Raw genomic sequence first — 18999 nt, forward strand, 5'->3', positions numbered from 1 at the left:
TAGAGACAGAAAGCGAGAAATCACCCCCCAGGGGGGATGGTCACGCCGCAATCCCTTCTCCTCCATTCTCCTCTCGGGATCTTGGGCACGTACGCACACGCGCCCGGCGTGAGTTTTAAGCCACCGGGTCCGGGACGCGAACCGCGGTCGACTACGTGGGAGTCCAGCGACATAGCCATTACGCTAACTGCTGGTTCCCCATACTTGCAGATTCTTAAGATTAGGGTATGAACCTTTGTGGTGCCTATCTCAGGTGGATTAAAAAAAAGCCTAAAAGAGGTCAAGTAGAAAGACAAAAGTAAACATGGAAAAATTGCATTACAAATAAAAAGCATAAAAATATGGAAGAAATACAAATGTATTACCAATCACAATAAATATGAATAAACTGTACCCACCAGTGAAAAAGACAAAATTGTCAGATTGAATAACATCTGACAGCTCCCCAGAAATCAAACTAATATTGTGTAGCCCCAAGTCTCAAGCATATATAATAGGGAGTCATATAAATCTGATCCTTAGCATAAATCATCTGGCATGGCCCAAGGTCTTAAGTATACAAAAACACTCTTATTAGGCAAGATATTCCAAAGGTTCAGAGGTTATCTCCCAGGAGTTGCTCAAGGGCCATTACTGAAGACATTTGGAGTGTACAGGTTTGGGTAACTCAAGCCTGCTGCATAAGCCATCCCCTGGCCCTTGGCCTAGGTACTATTGCAACAAAATGATATTTGAGTACCTGCACTTAGTGTAGTACTTAACACAGCATACACAAGATATACCAATGTTATTAGTATGCATGTTCTTTTTTTAAATTTTGCTGTAGAGTGTGTGTGCTTGCCAGAGAGAGACATAGAAAGTGAGAAATCAGCCCTTGAGAGGGGATAGCCATGTGCCCCAATTTCTTTTCCATTGTTCTCTCAGGATTTGGGGCATGCAAGCACACATGTTCAGCATATATTCCAAGTTGCCAGGTCTGAGACCCAAACTGTACAGCCGTCATGTGGGATCTAGCTGCATTAACTACCATGCCACCTGACTGGCCCAGGACGCACATTCTTAGTATTTGCAGGAGCCAGTATGGGGTGGGAGTAGATTTAAAGAAACAAGTAATTCCCCCGGGACCCGCGCCGAGCAAGGCGGCGGAGGGCGGAGGGGCCCTGCGCCAGCCCACCCAGGCCCCACTGCGGCCCCCGCCACCCCCCGGACCCACGCCGAGCGTGCATAGCAAAGGAAATGATTAACAAAATGAAAAGGCAACTTATAGGTTGGTAGAAAATATTTGCTAAAATATATCTTTTAAGGGGTCAAAACTCAAAACATCTCAGGAATTTCTACAACTCAATTCAATGAAATAAATGGTTCAGTTTAAAAAATAGTCAACAGACATTTTTCTAAAGAAGATTTATAGATGACCAGCAGGTTTATAAAAAAAGTTCTCAATAATATTAATTATTAGGGAAATGCAAACCAAAACCCCAAAGAGATATCACCTCACACATGCTAGAAAGGCTAAAATAAAAAAGGCAGACCAGCAGGTGGCATGGTGATTGAGGTATTGGATCCCACATGGCCAAACCTGTGGTTTGAGACGTGGACCTGGTGGCTTGAAAGCACACTGAGCATGTGTGTATACATGCCCAAAATCTTGAGAGAAGAATGGAAGATTTCAGTGTGGTCCTCCCACTGGAGTATCTTTACTCACTTTTACTCTCTTAATGTCTCTCTCTGGTGAACTCATGCATCCTATATCAAAAGTCTAAAAAAACAAAGAAATAAAAGAAAGAATAAAAAAGATAACAAGTGTTAGTGAAGAAGCAGAGAAAAGAGAATACTTATACACAGTTGGTGGGAATATAAATTGGTATAGCCACTATGGAAAACAGTATTGGGGGTTCACAAAATATTAAAAATAGAACTATCATATGGTACAGCAATACTACTACTGGATATGTATTTATAGAAATTAAAATCATTATCTCAAAGAGGTATCTGCATTTTCATGTTCACTGCACCATAATTAATCATTGCCAAGCTATAGAAGCTAAATGTCTGTTAACAGATAAGTACATAAAGAAAATGTGGCCAGGGACAATGGGGGAGGAAGATGGGACATAGCAGAGGGTGGGGGATGGGGAATCAGGGATGGCAAGACAAAGGGCAAGGTATGCAGGACGTAAGAATTGGAAAATTATTTGCTGAGAACATGTATGTGGATGTGCTTGATTGAGCCAATGCAGTGTATTTTGGATGGAAAAAAAAAAAGAAATGAGTAATTCATCTTATAAAACCATTACATTTTTGTACTAACTTGATTTTTTTATTTGCTCTCTCAATCTACTGCTACTTGTACTTTATGATAAACTTGTACAGAACTATTTAGCATAGAAATTAACTGATGGTTAGCTAAATTTAGTTCTTCCCAAGCTAGTCATTTTCCATTAGTATTATATTCCTGAACCAGTTTTAACTTGGTTTCCCAATAAATTCTTCTTTTTCTTTTTTCTTTAAAGAGGTTTTTGCCTTAGGGTACATGTGTTTGCTGGAGAGAGAGAGAGAGACAGAGACTGTAAGAGGGAAAGTGAAAAAGCACCCCCCTGGGGGTGGTGGCCATGCCATAATCCCTTCTCCTTCATTTTCCTCCCAGGATCTTGGACATGTACACACATGTGCCCAGTACGAATTTCAAGTCACTAGGTCTGGGACTCAAACTGTGGTCAGCCATGTGAGAGTCTAATGCTGTAACCACTACACCATCTGTTGGCCCCCCTCAATAAATTCTGTCATCAATATTGGTACTATTACATGAATTATTCATATAAGGCAGCCAAATCTTAATAATGATGTCACTATTACACTATATCACAGTATGGTCAAGGTACAATTCATGTCAAGTCAGTAAGAATTACAGAGGGATTTGCTAAGCCTTTCTTATAGAACAGACCCTTGCCTATATACTAGTTGTTATTCTGGACAGGTATTATTATAACTGGTCAAGAATTGGTTATATCTGGGTCTAAGTCCATTGGGAGAAAAACCAGTTATCCTATTTCAATTCACAGGCTTGTACTGGGACTGGTTTCTATTATGTGTTATTATAAAGCAGTGTCCACCTTTCTCCTATAGGGAGGACATGGATGGTATTTAAGGATATATATTTTTTAATTGCCAGAGGGCATGTGTGCTCATGAGAGAGAGAGGAGAGTGAGAGAGAAAGTACCATCCCCCCTCCAGTGGGATGTGGTTATACCACAATCCTCTTTCCTCTATCTCCATCTTGTTGGATTTGGAGCACATTTTTTTTCCCCCTCTGAGGCCAGAATCCAAAGCAGGGTCAGCTGTATGGGATCCAGCTCTCTTAACCACTAGCTTATTGAGCAAGCACAAGTATAGTTTTTTTTTTCTCTTTCTTTCTTTCTTTCTTTCTTTCTTTCTTTCTTTCTTTCTTTCTTTCTTTCTTTCTCTCTCTCTCTCTCTCTCTCTCTCTCTCTCTCTCTTTCTTTCTTTCTTTCTTTTTCTTCTTTCTTTCTTTCTTTCTCTCTCTCTCTCTCTCTCTCTCTCTCTTTTTGGAGAGATTTTTGCTAGAGGGCATGTGTGCTACCAGAGAGACAGAGACAGAAAGCGAGAAATCACCCTCCGGGGGGATGGCTGCACCACAGTCCCTTTTCCTCCATTCTCCTCTCAGGATTTTGGGCACACATGCACACGTGCCTGGCATGAGTTTTAAGCTGCTGGGTCTGGGACTCAAACCGTGGTCGACTATGTGGGTGTTCAGTGACGTAACCATTATGCCATCTGCTGGTCCCTCAAGAATAAGTTTCTATCCCTGATAATTGTACTATGATATTTGTCTCATTTCCATTCTTGGGGCAATGACAGTCGTAATACATTGGTATAATATTACAAGGGTCGCCAGAGACCCTTCATAGGTTTGGAGGTCCATAATGTTTTCACAGGTGTGCCTCTTGAGCCTTAGTAGCTAGATAGATGGAGAGCTATTGCCCCATGGCCATTTCAGCCTCCATCTGTATGAAAATTGTCAAGAGGCCCTGCTGAGTTAGAGCACAAACCCTTTCCCAGTGTTGAATTCTACAATTATCCAGCATTATTTGTTGAGTCTGCCTGATCTATTGCAATAAAGCCTCATTGTATTTCTAGGCTGGCCCCCTTATTTTGCCTTCCTTCTAGAAGAAAATCTCTCTAGCTTGATTATTCTATTGGGTTGTTGGGAAAGTCATGACACATTTTTGCACAGAAAAACAGAAAAATACATCATGAATTTCCTGATGACCTAATAATAAATCTTACCTTTGAATGCTGCTGCTTCTTAAAAGTATATTCAACTTGGGGCCAGCAGATGGCATAGTGGTTAAGGCACTGGACTCCCACATGGCTGACTCTGGTTTGAGTCCTGGACCTAGTGGCTGAAAATCACTTTGGATGCATGTGCATGCATACCCAAAATCTCAGGAGGAGAAAGGAGAAGGAATTGTGATGTGGCCATCCACCTTGTGTGTGTGTATGGGGTGACTTCTCACTTTTCCTCTATGTGGCTCTCTCCAGCAAGTCCACACGCTCTATGTCAAAAATCTTTTTTTTTTAAAAAGTATATTTGACCTGTCTCATAATACCCAGACAACTACTTATTTTCTCTAAAGCCCTTTCCTGTCCTGAGAGTCTGTGTTGTTTAATCCAACAATGTATGTTGTCATTGTGTGCTAATGACCTGAGTATGGTTAGGATATATGTTTTGTACCAAAAAAATGTTGGGGCCCACCCCCATATAGTGTTAGGTAAATTGTAGTCATGCCTAAAAGTAATTTGATCTGATTAAGACATAAGGCCTCCCATACTCTTCCTAATTTCAAGGAAAAACTTTTCTCCAGGGACTTTGAGCCTACCACAGGATATCTACTGCTTTGATCCCTTCTGAAACCCATCATTTTTTCCTCTATTCAGTTTAATAGCTTTACATTTACAAAAAACAAGGGTGATATATATTTATGTATAGCTTGCTGTAGCATGTCAAGCATGCTGCTGTTATATTTTGTCAGTCATAAACAAGAACCTTTTCCTCTTCTTTTCCTTTCTCTTATTTAAAAAATTATTTTAGGGGGGGACCATAAGATGGTGTGGTGGTTAAGGTGCTGGACACTCCCACATGGCCGACCGGGATTCAAGTCCTGGGCCTGGTGGCTTCCTTTCTCACTTCCTCTCTCTCTCACTCTCACCCTCTGTCAGACAAGAACAGAAGCCAATGGAATTGACCAAGTATCTGAGATAAAAAGGGACTTTAAAGAGTTTAGGGGCCAGCAAGCGGTGTGGTGGTTAAGGTGCTGGACTGCAACATGACTAATGGTGGTTTGTGTTCCAGACCTGACAGCTTGCTTTCTCATTTTTCCTTTTCTCTTTCTGTTTCTCTCTGGGGAGCACACGTGCCCTATAGCAAATTTTAAAAAATAAATAATCCTTAAAAATTCTTTTAAAATTTATTAATATAGAGCACTATCTCTGTAGTTGCCACAGGAAGCGTCTGAGACAAGATGAAACTTATCATCCTCTACCACTATTCTCAGGCCAGCGAGTGGGCGGTCAAATACATCAGGAACCGCATCATCCAGGGCCACACAAATATTTCACCCTGGGGCTGCCCACTGGGAGCACCCCTCTTGGCTGCTATAAGGAGCTGATTGAGTACTACAAAAATGGGGACCTGTCCTTTAAATATATGAAGACCTTCAACATGGATGAGTATGTGAGCCTTCCTTGAGACCACCCAGAGAGTTACCACTCCTTCATGTGGAACAACTTCAAGCACATTGATATAGAACCAGAAAACATCCACATCCTGGATGGTAATGCAGCCGGCCTACAGGCCGAGTGCAATGCCTTTGAAGAGAAGATCAAGGCCACTGGCGGGATTGAGCTCTTCCTGCCTTCAGTGAGCCAGGTTCCAGTCTGGTGTCCAGGACCCGTGTAAAGACACTGGCCATGGACACCATCCTGGCCAATTCCAGGTTCTTTGATGGAAATCTGGCCAAGGTGCTTACCATGGCCCTGACAGTGGGCGTGGGCACCGTCATGGATGCTCGAGAGGTGATGATCCTCATCACCGGTGCTCACAAGCATTTTCTCTGTACAAGGCCTTAACCACAATGCCACCTGATTGGCCTGTTTATCTTTCTACTTTTTTATTTTTTACTTTTTTTTTCCCTTTCTACTCTTTTCCTTATTTGTTTGCCCCTCAATTTTCACATATGAGTGAGAACATGGCATTTATCTTTCTGTGCCTGGCTTATTTCTCCTAACATATGTCCTCCAGCCTCATCCATTTGACCTAAAAGAACAGGATTTTGACTTTCTTTTTTCTATAGGTGGCATGTGCTTGTGTGCATGAAAGAGAAAGTAAGAAATCACTCCCAAGGGGGATGGCTATGCCACAATCCTTTCTTCCACATTCTTAGGATTTTGGGTTTGGGCATACATGCACAGGTGCCCAGTGTGACTCTCAAGTCACTGGGTCCCTGACTGGAATCATAAAGCTATCCATGTTGTATCCAGTGCCTTAACCTCCATGCCACCTGCTGATCCAGAATTTTATCCTTTTTAACAATTGAATAGTATTCCATTTTTTATATATATATATATATACACATACACATACACATATATATGTATATATATAAATATAAATACACATATTATATATATATAAATACACATTATATATATAGTCACTTTATTCATCCATCTGTTGATGGACACAGGTTGATTCCATGTTTTAGTTATTGTAACTAGTGCTGCAGTAAACATTGGGGTGCAGATATTTTTACAATATACGATTTTCCTTTCCTTTAGCTATATACCTAGGAGTGAGAATACTGGAGCATACGGAAGTTCTACTTCTATTTTTTTTGAGAAACTTCCATACTATTTTCCATAATGGCTATACTAATTTACACTCCCACCAACAACGTAAAAGAGTATTCTGTTCTCCACATCCTCGTCAGCTTTTGTTATGACTTAAAGTACTTTTTTAATTTTAAAAAAGTTTTTTTTTAAATTAGTTTATTCATGATAGAGCACATGTGCACATGCACTGGGAAAAGAGAAAGAGAGAGAGAGAGTTAACAGGGTCTCATTATGCTGCAATCCCCCTTATGTAGCCCTCTACTTCATTAGGATTTGGGGAACATGTGCATGTGCCTAGTGTTTTCAGACATACATAGGGGCCTGAACCCACAGTTAGCATGCTACTTCCAACATCGCAATTCAGTTTGCTATGGATGGCACCACAAGGCTGAGCCTATCTTTTTTATTTATTTATTTTTTTGAGAGGATTTTGCTACAGGGCGCATGCGCTCACCAGACAGATAGAAAGAGACAGAGAGACAGAAAGCAAGAAATCACCCCCCCAGGGGGGGTGGCCATGCCACAATCCCTTCTCCTCCATTCTCCTCTCAGGATCTTGGGCACACACGCACATGCTCCTGGCATGAGTTTAAGCCACCGGATCGGGGACTCGCACCATGGTCAACTATGTGGAAGTCCAATGCTAACTGCTGGTCCCTCTATCTTTTTTAAAATAGACACTCTAACTGAGGTAAGTAAACTATCTCATTGTTGTTTTTGCTATAGGGCATATGTGGTCACTAGAGAGAGGCAGAGAGAGTGAAAGAGAGAAAGTGAAGAAAGCACTCCCCAGTGGGGATGGTCATGCCACAATCCCCTCTCCATTCTCCTCTTCTCCACTTGTGGGAGGCTGCGCACCAGCGAGTCTGCCGAGGCCATTTTCATGAGTCTCTTACTATTGCCATCTTAGGAAGCCCTTAGATTTCGGTTTCTCAGAGAGCAAACAATTACACAATGCCAAAGGCCACAATTGGCTCCTCTTCAAAACCTCATCTTCAAAACCATACTCTGATTGACCACTACCCATGGTGCTCACCGATTGGCAAGGCTAGAATCCCTCAGATCTGCATATCTGGCACTTCATGATTGGTCCACAAAAGCAACCAATCATAATACACCTTTTACAATCCTTCATTTAACCAATCACCACCTACTAACATGTATATAACCATGATCCCTAGCCCACAATAAACAGACGATTCTGAAGAGTTGTAACACTGCGTCATCTCTGCGCTGCTTGTTCCATCTCTCACTCCTTCCCTCAGGAAACCTGTTCAACTGTCTTGTGGGTCGGGACATGTGGCGCCCGAACAGGGACCTGAGTACGAAGGATCCAGTGAAGAGCTCCCGAAGAAGGCTCCAGTGCAGAGCAACTAAGAAAAGCCGGCGGAAAACAGAAGAGGACGGCAGAGAATCGTCCAGAAGGGGACGGCAGAGAATCATCCTGAGAAAGGTCACAGAGGAAAACAGAAGAGGACGGCAGAGAATCATCCAGAAGGGGACAGCAGAGAATCGTCCAGAAGGGGACGGCAGAGAATCATCCTGAGAAAGGTCACAGAGGAAAACAGAAGAGGACGGCAGAGAATCATCCAGAAGGGGACAGCAGAGAATCGTCCAGAAGGGGACGGCAGAGAATCATCCTGAGAAAGGTCACAGAGGAAAACAGAAGAGGACGGCAGAGAATCATCCAGAAGGGGACAGCAGAGAATCGTCCAGAAGGGGACGGCAGAGAATCATCCTGAGAAAGGTCACAGAGGAAAACAGAAGAGGACGGCAGAGAATCATCCAGAAGGGGACAGCAGAGAATCGTCCAGAAGGGGACGGCAGAGAATCATCCTGAGAAAGGTCACAGAGGAAAACAGAAGAGGACGGCAGAGAATCATCCAGAAGGGGACAGCAGAGAATCGTCCAGAAGGGGACGGCAGAGAATCATCCTGAGAAAGGTCACAGAGGAAAACAGAAGAGGACGGCAGAGAATCATCCAGAAGGGGACAGCAGAGAATCGTCCAGAAGGGGACGGCAGAGAATCATCCTGAGAAAGGTCACAGAGGAAAACAGAAGAGGACGGCAGAGAATCATCCAGAAGGGGACAGCAGAGAATCGTCCAGAAGGGGACGGCAGAGAATCATCCTGAGAAAGGTCACAGAGGAAAACAGAAGAGGACGGCAGAGAATCATCCAGAAGGGGACAGCAGAGAATCGTCCAGAAGGGGACGGCAGAGAATCATCCTGAGAAAGGTCACAGAGGAAAACAGAAGAGGACGGCAGAGAATCATCCAGAAGGGGACAGCAGAGAATCGTCCAGAAGGGGACGGCAGAGAATCATCCTGAGAAAGGTCACAGAGGAAAACAGAAGAGGACGGCAGAGAATCATCCAGAAGGGGACAGCAGAGAATCGTCCAGAAGGGGACGGCAGAGAATCATCCTGAGAAAGGTCACAGAGGAAAACAGAAGAGGACGGCAGAGAATCATCCAGAAGGGGACAGCAGAGAATCGTCCAGAAGGGGACGGCAGAGAATCATCCTGAGAAAGGTCACAGAGGAAAACAGAAGAGGACGGCAGAGAATCATCCAGAAGGGGACAGCAGAGAATCGTCCAGAAGGGGACGGCAGAGAATCATCCTGAGAAAGGTCACAGAGGAAAACAGAAGAGGACGGCAGAGAATCATCCAGAAGGGGACAGCAGAGAATCGTCCAGAAGGGGACGGCAGAGAATCATCCTGAGAAAGGTCACAGAGGAAAACAGAAGAGGACGGCAGAGAATCCATAGCTATGGGACTCTCCAATGATGGGTAAGAATGGATGTATGGTTTCATAAACGACTCCAACCTAAGACAGGCATGATTCCCCCAGGCCTTTTTCTCATCTCTCAAATTAAAACAGAAAAAGAGGACATCGGAGAGTGTGCGCGGGAGGCTGCGCACCCGTGAGTCTGCCGAGGCCATTTTCATGAGTCTCTTACTATTGCCATCTTAGGAAACCCTTAGGTTTCAGTTTCTCAGAGAGCAAACAATTACACAATGCTGAAGGCCTCAATTGGCTCCTCTTCAAAACCTCATCTTCAAAACCATACTCTGATTGACCACTACCCATGGCGCTCACTGATTGGCGAGGCTAGAATCCCTCAGATTTGCATATCTGGCACCTCATGATTGGTCCACAAAAGCAACCAATCATAACCCACCTTTTACAATTCTTCATTTAACCAATCACCACCCACCAACATGTATATAACCACGATCCCTGGCCCACAATAAACGGATGATTCTGAAGAGTTGTAACACTGTGTTGTCTCTGTGTTGTAACACTGCATCATCTCTGTGCTGCTCGCCCTGTCTCTCACTCCTTCCCTCAGGAAAGCTGTTCGACTGTCCTGCGGGTTGGGACATCCTCTGGGGATTTGGGGCATGCATGCATATGTGCCTGGCACATCTCTCAAGTCATCAGGTCCAGGACTCGAAGCACACAGTCAGCCTTGTGGGATCCAGTTACTTTTTTTTTTTTCCTCATTTAAAAAAATTTGTCCCCCACATTTTATTGCTTCACAGAATACATTAAACTAAAACTACAAAGCTAGAATCTACTTACAAGTGCACTGTAATTTTTTTCTGAAACATTTTAAATTAATTAACTTACATTCATTCCCTGAGCATTGTCACAGCATACACAATGTGATTTCCCAGTCACTTTACCACACCATCAGCTGGTCCCTCTCATTATGGTTTTGATCTGCATTTCCCTAATGATTAATGATGCTCAGCATTTTTTTCATATGTTTACTGGCCATTTTATATCTTCTTTTGAAAACTGTTTATTCAGGTCATTTATGCCGCCCCCCCCCGCCTTTTTCTTTAGTTGCTAGAGAGTACATGTGTTTGCCAGAGAAAGAGACAAAGAGAGAAAGGGAGAAGGAGAAAGCACCCCTAACGGGAGTGGTCCTACCAAAATTCTCCATTTCTCCATCCTGTTGTGATTTTGGGCACACATGCACATATGTCATCCACGAGGTTTTCAAGCCCCTGGGCTGGAATTCAAACTGTGGTTGGCCATATGGAATCTGGTTCCCTTAGTCACTAGGCCATGGGGCTGGCCCATTTATCCATTTTTATTTAATTAATTTTTAATTGCCAGAGGGTGTGTATACATGAGAGAGGAGAGATAGAGAGACAGAGAGAAAGAGAGGAAGAGAGAGAGAGGAGAGAGAAAACCTCCTAATGAGACATGGTCATGCCAAAATCCTTTATACCACCATTTCTCCATCACATCAGGATTTGGGGCACATGCACACACATGACCAGCATGTTTTTCAAATTGCCAAGGCCAGGGATCAGCAACAGCTATGTCGCTGGACTCCCATGTAGTCGACCATGGTTTGAGTCCCAGACCCGGTGGCTTAAACTCATGCCAGGTGCATGTGCGTGCATGCCCAAGATCCTGAGAGGAGAATGGAGGAGAAGGGATTGCGGCATGGCCATCCCCTCTGGCAGTGATTTCTTGCTTTCTGTCTCTCTGTCTCTCTCTGTCTTTCTAGCGTGCACATGCACCCTATAGCAAAAACCTCTCAAATTGACAAGGCCAGGAGTCAAGCTGTAGTAGGCTATGTGGAATCCAGTTCTTTATGCACAGTGCCTAAAGGTTTTATCATAGGATCAGCCCAGCCCATTTTTACTTTTGTTCTGCTGAGTTGTTTGAGTTCATTGAGTATTCTATAACCAGGTCCCCTTCTAAGCATTCTGTCATCAAGGTCTATAGTCATATAATAAGCAGTCTGCTGGAAACTGTATACCACACAGTCCAATCACCTGGTATGGGATAGATCACAGAAATTCCTTCCTAAATGACATATTTTGTAGTAAGTGTGTCCTGAAAAGCAAGTGTCAAAAGACTGGCATGTAGAGTGTTACTCAGTCATCAACTGTCAGTTCAGTTCATCTTCATATGGGACAACCAAAATATATCCCAGAATGATGAAAGTTTGTAGGCTTCTGTTTGACCTTGTCAGATTCCAAAAGTAGGGGAGGTCTTAGCAGACATATGGCTTCACTTTTCAGGTATCTGGTATAATTATGTCAAGAGACAATATTATACTCTTGCTCTGGTGGAAATCCAGCACCTTAATCACCATGTCACCTGCTGGCCTCCCAGTGGACTATTTTTACCACTAAGTAATACAACTGCATTTACTGTCAACTTTAATTCTGTTGGATGGGGTGAAGTAGGTTTGAGGAATTTGGGAACAATTGAGAAAAATGAAATGACCATGAGGTGGCAGTAGTGCACACGAAATTTATTGGTGATGCACTGACAAGTGTGCATGTAGCAGAGGTTCCTCACAGCAGGAGTGTGTCCAGAGTTACAGGATAACTACTCAGAAGGGGAAGAATGCAAGGGAACTCTTGGAGGAGGAGGCCAGAGAGCAGATTTATACATCTGGATTATGTTTCTCAGCAGCATAGTGTGCAGACTCTGATCCGAGAACTTACACGGGAAGCAGAGCCTTGGGGTCTTATGTCCCAGGGCTTATCTATTGCCAACGGATGTGTGTGTGTGGGGGGGGGAATGAGGTTTTTGTTGTATGCAAAGCAGGAAGGCTCTAAGAGACTAAAAATCTGCTTCTTTGGGCTATTTTCAAAATAATTGGGCCCAGCCCTGGTGGTGCAGATGGTAGGGCACTGCTACATAATGCTGGGGCCATATGGGAGGTCCCAGGTTCTGATCACTGGTTAACCTGAATACACTTGATTGATGCTGGGAGGGTGGTGGAGAGATTATGGCATGATGAAATCCTGTTGAAGGTACCTGTCTCAATCTACCAGTCAGTCAATAAACAAACAAAACAAACACAGTTTAAAAAAACTGAATGTGGAGTGAACCTGAAGCCTAGTGGTAAGGGAGCTGGATCCCACATGGCCAACATGGTTCTAATCTTGGCCCTGAAGGCTTGAAGAACACACTGGGCACATGTGCGTGTATGTACAAAATTCCTACAGGATAGAGAAATGGGGGAGAAGGGGCTGCAGTGTGACCATGTCCCATTGAGGGGTGCTCTCTACCTTTCTTCCTTCTCTCTGTCTCCCTCTGGCAAGCACAAGCACCCTCCAGCAATTAAAAAATTCAAATGTGCAAATGCAGTCCCTGATTTTGTTGTTGCTTCTATTAGGGCATATGTGTTCGCTGGAGAGAGACAGAGAGATGGACAGAGGGGAAGTAAGAAATCACCCCCCCGGGGGAATAGCTACCCTGCAATCCCTTAGCCTCCATTCTACTCTTGGGATTTTGGGCACATACGTGCCCAGCATGTTTTCCAAGTTGTGGGATACGGGACTTTAACCTCATAGCCAGCTATGGGGGATACAGCCACCCTAACCACCACACCATTGAGCTGGCCCAACTTATGATGATTTGACTTATAACTTCCTTTACTTTATCATGGTGCAAAAGTAGTATGCATTCTGTAGAGACTGTACTTTGAGTACCCATATAATCACTGTTTTTCACTTTCAGTACAGTATTCAATAAATTTCATGAGGTATTCAACACTTTCTTATAAAACAGGCTTTGTGGCACCAGCTTATGGTGTGGTGGTTAAGACAGCCAGCTCCCACATGGCTGATTGCACAGTTCGAGCCCCAGACCCCATGGCTTGAAAAACATGCCAGGCGTGCATGCATGTGTGCCCAAAATCCTGAAAGGAGGGAGAAATGGAGAAATTGAGGAGTGCCCATAAGTAAGTTGGGCATTAGGGAACTTTTTAACAGATCTCAGCCTGCAGTAAAGAAATACTCTTGGGAGCTAATACATAAAGGCTATTTTTGACTCTTTTATGTAATAATCTATCCCCTGGCTCCAGATTGTTTTATAATCTTATTTATATGTAATTTCATAGTAATTGAGTTTGAAGCTAGTGGTAAAGCATCAGACTCAGAATCCTTTAAGGACACAAACTAGGATCTCAAAGCCCATTTACAGCCAGTCTGCCCATTTAGTTGGGGTAGTGGGAAGCCAGGAGAATAGATCAGAAAAGAAGGACTTGATTTTTTTTTATTTGTTTAATCAGTAGTGATATTATGGCCCTTTTGGTACATATCTCTGGCTATCTGTAACACTTGGTGTGTTATCTACCCTGACCAAATGTGCATGATTGCCCATTGCACCCCTCATATGCTCCGTTTGGTCTTGACCAAACCTGAGTCAGGTTTCTCTCTTTCCTACAGGCCCCTGAACTTTGCTTGTCCCAAGCCTGAGCAAACACACAAAAAGGTGGAGCATGCCCTTGTTCTTGGCTTCTCCTAGGAATTGACTGACTACTGGGGGACACTTTCCTGTCAGGTCCCACTGAACATTTCTCCTTGCTTGTCCAGCTCCCCAGCTGTTTATCTCTGCTTGCCTCCTCCTTACCCTACAAAAGGAAAGACAGTTTTTTTTTGAGAGATTTTCACTGTAGGGCGCGTGCGCTTGCCAGACAGACAGAGAGAGACATAGAGACAGAAAGCGAGAAATCACCCCCCAGGGGGGATGGTCACGCCGCAATCCCTTCTCCTCCATTCTCCTCTCGGGATCTTGGGCACGCACGTACACGCGCCCGGCGTGAGTTTTAAGCCACCGGGTCCGGGACACGAACCGTGGTTGACTACGTGGGAGTCCAGCGACATAGCCATTACGCTAACTGCTGGTTCCCAAAAGGAAAGACATTTTCTGTTTGATTTTGAGACCCTTGCAGATCTTACAGTCACAACATTCTCCCTATTGTAATTGTCTCCCTTTCCTTGTTTCAGCTGTCCTTTTTCTTCTCTTGAAATAATCATTTTAAATAAAAGTCTCTTCTGGCTAAATCCTGATTTGCTTTTATTTGAATGTTAACAGGCCATGACTCAGATGAAGTGCTAACTGTCCCTGGGACCCTGCTGTCTTCACCCAGTTACTCATGTCAACTTCCTGGACCTTTTGTGTTGTTTTCTGCATGGGAAAATTGGGATCCCCAGTGGTGAGTAATGCCTCCTTATATAATCCAGTGTTTTGGATATTTGTTGTAACGTGGTACGGAGATCCTTTTATTCTTTCTGGAAGAGAGACTACTCATTTCGTGAGGACTCTTCATTTATATATGTTTTTCTTGACAACACTAAACTGAGGATTGTACATAAGTTTCCTTGGACCCCAGTTCCTGGAAATTGTGTATGAGGGTTCACATGGCTCTCCATCCTTGAAATTGTGTGTAGGAGTTCTCCATTCTCTCTGCTCTGGAGAGTGTACGAAACCTTCCCTCAGGTCTCCAGTTTTGGCTTAACTATCTCTTAATCCCACAGGAAACTTACTCTGCCAGGTAAGTCTTCCTTTTTCTCCTTCCCTGTTTACTATATGCTTTGCCATCACAACACTGACGTATATTTGTAAGTAGCAAAAAATGACCAAAAGCAATTTGGAACTTCAGTGGCCTATTCAGAAAACTTGAGATATCCTCAAACCAGCTCATATAAACCTCTCCTTTCCCATCACCTCAGGTCTTCCTTCATTCTTCCTCTTCTTATTACCTTCAATTTTCCCTTCGACTCTCTTGAATCCGTTGATATGCCCCCTTCGAGACCCTCATCAACATCCTTTTTCCTTCTGTTCACCTCTGCCAGACGTTTTCTTCTCACTCCAGCCCCTCAGTTCCCTATGGTCATTAGCACTTTAGTTCCTCTGCCACCACTAGGGGACTCTTGAGGGACTCAGAAACCCCCAAAATGACTACCAGAGGCTTAAGCTAACTGGAAACAGACTAGATATTTTATCCACTTAGATGGTCTTTGAAGATATCCAAATGGCTGGGTGGTGTCTTTTTGGTCCCTTATCAAATATTTAGTCCATAGTTTCTGTAAGTGTACACATTAGGTAGAAAAAAGCATAAGAATTTCCTCCACAGATATTATTGGGAAGCTTAAGCCCTCATATTGAACAGGTAATTTCAACTTATTCCATCTGGTTCTATCATTATCTATCTATTTAAATTTGCTAGAGGGCACTTGCACTTGCCAAAGAGAGACAGAGAGAGTGAGAGGGAAAAATCACCCCACCTCCAACAAGGTGTGGTCACATCACAATCCTTTCTCCTCCACTCTTTCATCTTGTGAGGATTTGGGGCATGCACATGCACATGCCCAGCACATTTTTTAAGCCTCCAAGGCTGGGATTAGAACTGTGGTTGGTCATGTGGTATCTGGCTCCTTTAACCACTGGGCCATGGGCCAGCCCTCAACTTGTCTCATCTGCCAGAAACACAATTCTGAAAAAATAAATACAAAAGTGGAACAAAGAGCCAATTCTGTCATATAAATGAATGAGTTTTTTGGGAAAGAATTATTTTTAATATTTATTATTATTATTTGTTGCTTAGTTTTTATTTCATAATTATAAATTTAACCTTGCAATTCAGCTAGATTTGGAGGGGAGTAAGGAAAATATAGAACCTGAAGAATTGCAGCAAGAGCACAGGTTACAGGACATAGCAAGCAGATGGGGTGGAGGAGTGCTCTCCTGAGCTACACAAGGAATGATCTGGTGGTTAAGAGAAAACACAAGTCAAATTCATTAGGGTTGTCACCAATCTGCAATGGCGATCTTCTTGCTGGTCTTGCCATTCTTAGACCCAAAGTGCTCCATGGCTTTAACAATATTCATGCCCTCTTTCACCTTACCAAAGACCGCATACTTGCCATCCAACCACTCAGTCTTGGCAGTGCAGAAGAAAAACTGAGAAACAGTATTTGCCATGGACAAGATGCCAGGACTTGTATGTTTCAGGATGAAGTTCTCATTATCGAATTTCTTGTTGTAGCTGGACTTGCCATCAGTACCATTATGACATGTGAAGTCACCACCCTGATACATAAACCCTGCAATAATTATATGAAAGCAGGAACCCTTATAACCAAATCATTTCTCTCAGGTGTTCAAGGCACAAAAGTTTTCTGCTGTCTTTGGAACTTTGTAAGTAAACAGTTCAAAAGAGTCACAGCCCAAGGGCTTGCTGTTGACAGCAATGTTGAAGAACATGGTAGGGTTTACCATGGTTGAAGGTAAGAAACTTGGCTGGTGATATCTCCAAAGTGATATCTGCAAATAATATCTCTCTATCATTATTTTTTAATTATTTGACCAGAGAGAGATAGAGAGAGAGGGGGAGAGTGAAAAAGCAATACCCAGGTTCAAGACTTGAACCATGGCTGGCCACGTGAGAGTCCAGTGCCTTAACAACCACAATACCTGCTGGCACCTGCCAATGAGGCCCCCCCCCTTTTTGGAGAGATTTTTGCTATAGGGTGTGTGCGCTCTCCAGAGAGACAGAGACAGAAAACAAGAAATCACCCTCCAGGGAGGATGATCATGCTGCAGTCCCTTCTCCTCCATTCTCCTATTTGGATTTTGGGCTCACATGCACATGCACATGCACCTGATGTGAGTTCTACGCCGCCTGTGAACCATGGTCAACCACATGGGAGTCCAGTGCCTTAATCACTATGCCACCTACTGACCCCCTCTTTTTTTCTATTGCCAGAAGGTGCATATGTCTACAAGAGAGAGAGCAAGAGAGAGAGCAAGCACCTCCCACCCCAGTGGGGTATGGCCCACAATTCTTTTTTTCTCCATTTCTCTACCCTGTTGGGATTTGGGGCATGCACACACATGTGCCCAGCATATTTTACTTTATATGTATATATACACATGTGTGTGTGTTTGTGTGTATGTATATATTTTAAATTACAAATGATTTTTCCAGTGTATGTTTTCAAGTTGCCAGGGCAGGATTTGAACCATGATTGGCCATGTGGGATCCAGTTCCCTTAATCACCAGGCTATGGGATTTGCTTCGAAGCAGTGAGTTTTTTTTGTGTCTTTGTTTTTGTTTTTAGAGGTTTTCGCTATAGGGCGCGTGCGCTCGCCAGAGAGAGAGAGACATAGAGACAGAAAGTGAGAAATCACCCCCAGGGGGGATGGCCATGCCGCAATCCCTTCTCCTCCATTCTCCTCTCGGGATCTTGGGCACGCACGCACACGCGCTCGGCGTGAGTTTTAAGCCGCCAGGTCTGTGACACGAACCACGGTTGACTACGTGGGAGTCCAGTGACATAACCATTTCGCAAACTGCTGGTCCCGAAGCAGTGAGTTTTTAATTTATATTTCTTTCATTTGTTTGTTTTTTGAGTTTAAAGGTTTTATTTCTACAAATCACTGCTGATAAACACTAAAGCTTTCACCTATAGAGACCATGTTCCAACTCAGGCCTGGGCACTGCTCAGTAACAACTGCTCCCAGGAAAAAGGGTGGCATGACAGGTAGGAACCTACAAAGTCCAAAGTTCAGGGTGGAGAAGGGTCCAGGCCTGAGAGCCTCAGCCAGAGCAACCTCGGCAGCCACAGTGTGTGCACTTGATGATACAGCCCACTTCCAGCTTGCTTTGGGGAACACAGCAAATGCAGTTTGTCTCAAAATTGGTGTCCCGGGAACCAGCAGTTAGCGTAATGGCTATGTTGCTGGACTCCCACGTAGTCGACCGCGGTTCGCGTCTCGGACCCGGTGGCTTAAATCTCACGCCGGGCACGTGTGCGTGTGTGCCCAGGATCCCGAGAGGAGAATGGAGGAGAAGGGATTGCGGCGTGACCATCCCCCCTGGGGGGTGATTTCTCGCTTTCTGTCTCTATGTCTCTCTCTGTCTGTCTGGCGAGCGCACACGCCCTATAGCAAAAACCTCTCCAAAAAAAAAAAAAAAAATTGGTGTCCCGTGTCTGAATGCACCGCAGGCAGCACAGGTTTTCATAGCCTTGCCTTTTCCATTTTGCAATCAGGTTTTGTCTGCATAGCTTTCTTTGATACAGTATTCATATCATTCTCTGCTTATTGCTTTCCACTTGTAAAAGAGGTCAAAGATAATAGTGGGTTTTCTGGTGATGGATCCTGAAGATGGGCCACAGAGATTCCACTTTCCTTCATGAGGTGCTGTTTCAGTTTCTCTCATCTTTTGATCTAATTCATCCAGTCTTGGTTCAATCAACTCCCAGACATCTGGGAGAGATTTCTGGCTTCTTTTGACTTTAGGTATTTCCCTCCCA

General features: G+C 43.8%; 3 pseudogenes; 1 reads left to right on the forward strand and 2 right to left on the reverse strand.

Annotated features, from left to right (window-relative positions):
- The first annotated feature begins 5536 nt into the window (after positions 1-5536).
- Positions 5537-6150, forward strand: LOC102483633 (glucosamine-6-phosphate isomerase 1-like; annotated as a pseudogene).
- Positions 6151-16489: 10339 nt separating this feature from the next.
- Positions 16490-16960, reverse strand: LOC102484035 (peptidyl-prolyl cis-trans isomerase A pseudogene; annotated as a pseudogene).
- A 1321-nt stretch (positions 16961-18281) lies between these two features.
- The window catches only part of LOC102484457 (protein BUD31 homolog pseudogene), a 2412-nt pseudogene continuing 1694 nt past the window's right edge, over positions 18282-18999 (reverse strand).

This window comes from Tupaia chinensis, unplaced genomic scaffold (genome assembly GCF_000334495.1).
Source record: "Tupaia chinensis unplaced genomic scaffold, TupChi_1.0 Scaffold143782_1, whole genome shotgun sequence".
Lineage (NCBI taxonomy): Eukaryota > Metazoa > Chordata > Mammalia > Scandentia > Tupaiidae > Tupaia > Tupaia belangeri.